The sequence below is a fragment of the Hypanus sabinus genome, chromosome 28 (genome assembly GCF_030144855.1).
Source record: "Hypanus sabinus isolate sHypSab1 chromosome 28, sHypSab1.hap1, whole genome shotgun sequence".
NCBI classification, from domain to species: Eukaryota; Metazoa; Chordata; class Chondrichthyes; order Myliobatiformes; family Dasyatidae; genus Hypanus; species Hypanus sabinus.
In genome coordinates, this window is record NC_082733.1 from 43390128 (window position 1) to 43395987 (window position 5860).

Here is a 5860-nt window from a genome sequence, read left to right on the forward strand (position 1 = left end):
GAGGGTGAATGGGATTGGGAGAAAGAGACGAGGAAAGGGAGTGGTCTGGTGGGGAATACAGAGAGATGAGGAAAGGGGATAGACAGAGGGGTAGGAAAGGAGAGGGACAGAAAGAGTGATGGGAGAATCAAAAGTAAAAAGAGAAATGCAATAGTAAGGAAGGGGACTAGGAAAGGGGAAAGAGGTGAGGGTCAAGGGAGGGAGAGGAGGAGGGTTAGGGAATTCAGGGAGTGAGGGTGGGAAGAGGAGATGAGATAGAAGGAAAGAAACTGGTTGTTGGGAGAGAGGGGAGAGGAGGGAAAGGAGGGAGAGAGGTAGAGGAGGTATAGGGTTCCCAAATAAAGGGAAACTGTGATTGAGAGGGAAGGTGGGAAGAGAAAATCAATAAAGAAATGGAGGACTAGCCAGGGGAGGGGGTGGTGAGAGAGAGAGAGAGAGAGAGAGAGAGATGGATAGAGGGGTGTGGTAGGGAAAGAAGATATTTAGCAAGAATTGGGTCAGGGCCTAGGGAAAACAGGATGAAAATGAGGGAAATAAGGAGGGCAGAGGGGGACAGGAATCGCAAGATGGGATGGTAGTGACAAGAGCCAGGACGGAGAAAGAGAGGAGATAGAGTGATGAGGAGAAGAGCGAAAGAGGGGTGAATGTGTGTGTGGAGGGATTGTGCTATGGTCACCGATGCTCCCTACAACCTTTACCACAGGGTAGGCACAGTACACCCCTAAAGCCACCCTAGACAACACTGTGTCCAGAGTTACTCAGGGATACACATGGCTTGATGCAGGTCACCATGCTCTTTCTGGAGATTCAGAAGCTGCCCTTCATGTAAATTATCCGTTTTCACTCACCAGTTGCAGAGCAGAAGCAGGCTGGGTCACCACTGCCCCTCAGGCTGGACCACATCAGAGCGACGTCGAGAGAGCAAACTACATTGTAGTAAGTTGGGAGTTACACACAGACAGCAACAGGCTATACACACTGGGAGGGTCAGGTAGACTGATGAACCAGATGGGTTTCAGAGACAGCACAGAGAAGATTCACCAGGATGCTGCCTGGATTGGAGAGCACGTCTTATGAGGGGAGGTTGAGCGGAGTAGGGCTTTTCTTTGGAGTGAAGGAGGATGAGAGGTGACTTGATAGAGGAGTACAATATGATAACAGGCACAGATAAGGGGGACTGCCAGAGTGGGAATGACTAATACGAGGGGGTATAATTAATTTTAAATTGACTGGAGGGAAATATGGGGGGATGTCAGAAGGGTAAGAGTGTGGAATGCCCTGCTGGTGGTAGAGATGGATGTATTAGTGACATTTAAGAGACTCTAGAGAAAGGGAGGGTTACGTGGGCGAGAAGGGTTAGATTAATTGTAGAGCAGGTTTATATTGGTCAGCACAACATTGTGGGCTGAGGAGCCTGAACTTCTATGTCAAATTCCTCAGCTGCCTTTTCAGTCCCAGTCCTCCTGACTACCAGTCCTGTAATGCTGCCACCAGGTCATGGCTGGTCATCAGCACGTGAACTCAGGGTTAAACACACTTGAGCTTTTAAGCCACCAATTCAGAATCCATCTCCATTCACAGGGACTTAGCACAGCCTTTCCCTGGGCACCAATTTCTTTTTTTTTATTATGTCCAATTTAACATCTGAAATTAAACACTACTTCATTAATTAAAGTCCAGTTAAAGCAAATTGCCATTTGCTGCAGCAGATTGTGGAGATTAGAGGGCCCCTGAATTATAGACCGCAGGCTGCACAAGGCGTCACAGTACCTTGGCAATAAATCAGGCATGTAATAGGTTGAGAGGGGGAATGCAAGGGTAGGGATGAACAGTTACAGGTAGAAGGCTACTCTGATTAATCAAATAATCAATTAAATGCATCTGAAAAAATAAACTGAAGGACCGGTAGGAAAAGGGGATTCGATTCAAGATTCAAGATTGTTTAACGTCATTTCCAGCACACGTGTAAAGGAGAACAAGATACAATGCCGCATAAAAAAGTAATAAGATAAAGAACACAATAATTTAATAAAACACAATAAATATTAATCCATGAAGTAGATTACATACTGTACATAGATTGATTGTATGCCCATACAGGGACGTTAGGTACAGTGGTGTCAGTACATCAGCTGACTGACTGGAAATGATAAAGTAGTGGTGGTGGTCGGGTGGGTTAGTAGATGGAAGTATTGATCATTCTTACTGCTTGGGGAACGTAACTATTTTTAAGTCTGGTGGTCCTGGTGAGGATGCCATGTAATCTCCTCCCTGAGGGGAGTCAGACGAACTACCCATGAGCAGGGTGGGTGGGACCCTTCACCACCTTTCAGTGAATATGCCCTTGGTGGTGGATAAGCTGGTGCTGGCGATGTGTGGGCTGTTTTGACTACATGTTTAGAGCCTTCCTGTCTGTATGCGTTATTTGTGAAGATTCAGGAGGGATCAAACTGAGACGTTCAAGGCAGAAACAGGGAGAGAATTCTAGAACAAGTAGAGACACAAGAGGCCAGGATGCTGGAAACTTAAGTAAACAGCAATCAGTGGGCTAGGCGGTGTCTGTGTGGACAAGGTGGGGAGGGGGAGCAGTTGTCAATGTTTTAAATCGAGCATCAAGTCCTTCACAAGTTTTGTTATAGGTCAGGCTTTGCATCCTGTGGACAACACTGGTACTGGGCTTGGGAACATCGATGACACAGAAGATGGAGGCAGGGACCGTCTCCAACATGACAGGTTATAAAGTTCAAAGTAAATTTATTATCAAAGTACATATATGTCACCATATGCAAACACAATATACATTTTCCTGCGGGCATACTCAATAAATGCATAATAGAATAACAACCTTCATAGAATCAATGAAAGACTGCACCAACTTGGGCGTTCAACCAGACTGCAAAAGGCAACAAATTGTGCAAATACAAAAAGAAAGAAATAATAATAATAAATAAATAAGCAATAAATATCAAGAATGTGAGATGCAAAACGATCTGTCCTTGGCGTTCATCGCTATTACCGTCACCAATGTTCCCACCACTCAAAGTCCCAGGCTCATTGGTGAGCAGAGGCGTCACTGGGCCAGCAGTGTAAACGCTGTGGGTGTAGGAGCAGTTCGAGATGGACATTCAACCACCCCCTCCCCCAGCCCCAAAGTCTCTCTGTCTCCTAGAGGACATACCAGACTTGTGACGTAAACTTCACCGGTCAGGGATAGAGCACTACAGAAAAAGACCCTTCAACCCATCTAGTCCGTGCTGTACTGTTATTCTGCCTTGTCCCAGCTACCTGCACTTGAATCACAGCCTTCGTGTTCATCCCATCTAGGTCCTTACCCAAGCCTCTCTGAAACACAATCAAACCTGCATCCACCACTCCTGCTGGCAGCCCGTTCAGAACAGACAGACCCAGCCCCGAGGCACTTGGCAGCAGCAGGACAGTGCAATACGTAAAGTCACTACAGTATTGTGCAAAGAGTTTAGGGGTGTGTGTGTGTGTGTGTGTGTGTGTGTGTGTGTGTGTGTGTGTGTGTGTGTGTGTGTGTGTGTGTGTGTGTGCGCCTCAAGCTTTTGCATAGTACTGTATGTTATTATTCTGTAATTTATGTGTTATGTGTGTGAATCGTATGCACTGCGTGGTGCACCTTGGTCTGGAGGAACATTGTTATGTTTGGCTGTGTACGTGTATACAATTGAATGACAATAAACTCGAACTTGAGCTTGAATTGAACCTAGGGCATGTGCACTCCAGGCTGTAGGTGTATGTGTGGAGGGGCCACAGTAAGGCTGGATGGGGAAGGACCAAGTATACAGTTCTTTCACTACTGGAGAGGGAGGAGCCCTCAATGATTATAGTAATGAACCATCCCAGGGGGCCACATGAGTGGCAACAGTCCTGTTGGTGAGTAGAGTTGGTGTTGTAATAGAACAGTATGGAAAGCTATGACTATTAATGCTATACACACCATGGTAACGTTGCCATTAGCTCGCGGTGTTCAGAGTTCAATAATGGCATCCTCTGTAAGGAGTCTCTGTATGTCCTCCCTGTGACTGTGTGGGTTTCCTCTGGGTGCTCTGGTTTCCTCCCACAGTCCAAAGATGCACCAGTTGGTAGGTTAATTGGTCATTGTAAATTGTCCCATCATTAGGCTCGGGTTCAATTGTTCCATAATTAGGTTAGGGTTAAATCAGGAGCTGCTGGTGAGGTGGGACGTGTCCTCCCACTATCTCTGATCAGCATGGGAGATGCATAGCCTGATGGCTGGTGTGATTTTTCCTACCCATGGTTGTTGTACACTCAGTGGCGATTTTATTAGGTACAGCTGTATGCCTGCTCCTTAACGCTCCTCTAATCCGCCAAACACGCGGCTGCAACTCAATGCATAAAAGCATTGAATTCTGTTATTGTTCAGACCAAAAATCAGAATGGGGAAGAAATGTGACATAAGTGACTTTGACCATGGAATTATTGTTGGTGCCAGGTGGGGTGGTTTGAGTATCTCAGAAACTGCTGATCTCCTGGGATTTTCACACACAACAGTCTCTAGAGTTTATTGAGAATGATGCGTGCATTAAACACAAAACATCCAATGAGCAGCAGTTGTTAATGAGAGAGGTCAGAGGAGAATGGCCAGACTGGTTCAAGCTGACAGGAAGGTGACAGTACATATTTACATACATACTTTGATAATAAATGTTCTTTGGATCTTTAGATCAATAACTCAAATAAGCATGTATCACATCAGTAGTGTACAGAGAGCATCTCTGAATGCCAACGTTCACTCTAATTTGTAATGACCTGTATGCACAAAAATCTTGTGCTGTGCAGTTCTTTACCCAGTGACAACAACATGAGCGCACTGAATAATTTCTTCAATACAAACAATCTAAAACCTGCAAGCAAATCATCGTAAACTCCACATTGGCAACCCCATCCACATCAAAAACCATAAAAGGAAATGTGATTGTGTACAATTGTAAAATATAATCAACGTGCCATTGAGGCAGAGGGTGACAGCCTTTAGTACACAGCTTAAATTCCTTTGAGCACACACACTTCCCTTAGAGGGAACATTGCTGATTGCATAGCCTGTCAAATCCTGAAGTGGATGCATTCAGTGGGAGCAGCAGAAGACCACAAACATAGCACAAGACCATAAGATATAGGAGCAGAATTCGAAATCCAATGTTCCAATCCAATGCTAATCCAATGTTCCTCTCAGTTTCAATCTCCTGCCTTCTCCCCGTGTCCCTTCATGCCCTGACTAATCAAGAATTTATCAATCTCTGCATTAAATATCCATAAAGACTTGGCTTCCACTGTTGCCTATGGCAAAGAATTCCAAAGATTCACTACTCACTCGCTAAAGAGATACCTCCTCATCTCTGTTCTAAAAGGATTCCCCCTCTACTTTGAGGCTACATCCTCTGGTCTTAGACTCTCCCAACTTGGAAACATTCTCTCCACATCCATTCTATAAAGGCCTTTCACCTTTTGATATGTTTCAATGAGGTCACCTCTCATTCTTCTGAATTCTGGTGAATACAGGCCCGGAGCCACCAAACACTCTTCATATGACAATCCTGGAATCACTTTCGTGAACCTCCTTTGAACCCTCTCCAGTTTCTGCACATCTTTCTAAGATAAGGGGCCCAAACCTGCTCACAATACTCCAAGTGAGGCCTCACCAGTGTTTTATAAAGTTTCAACATTACATCCTTGCTTTTTAATTTCTCTTGAAATGAATGCAAACATTGCATTTGCCTTCCTCACCAGATTAAACTTGCAAATTAACCTTTAAAGAATCCTGCACAAGGACTCCCAAGTCCCTTTGCACCTGTTTTTTGTATTTTCTCTCCATTTA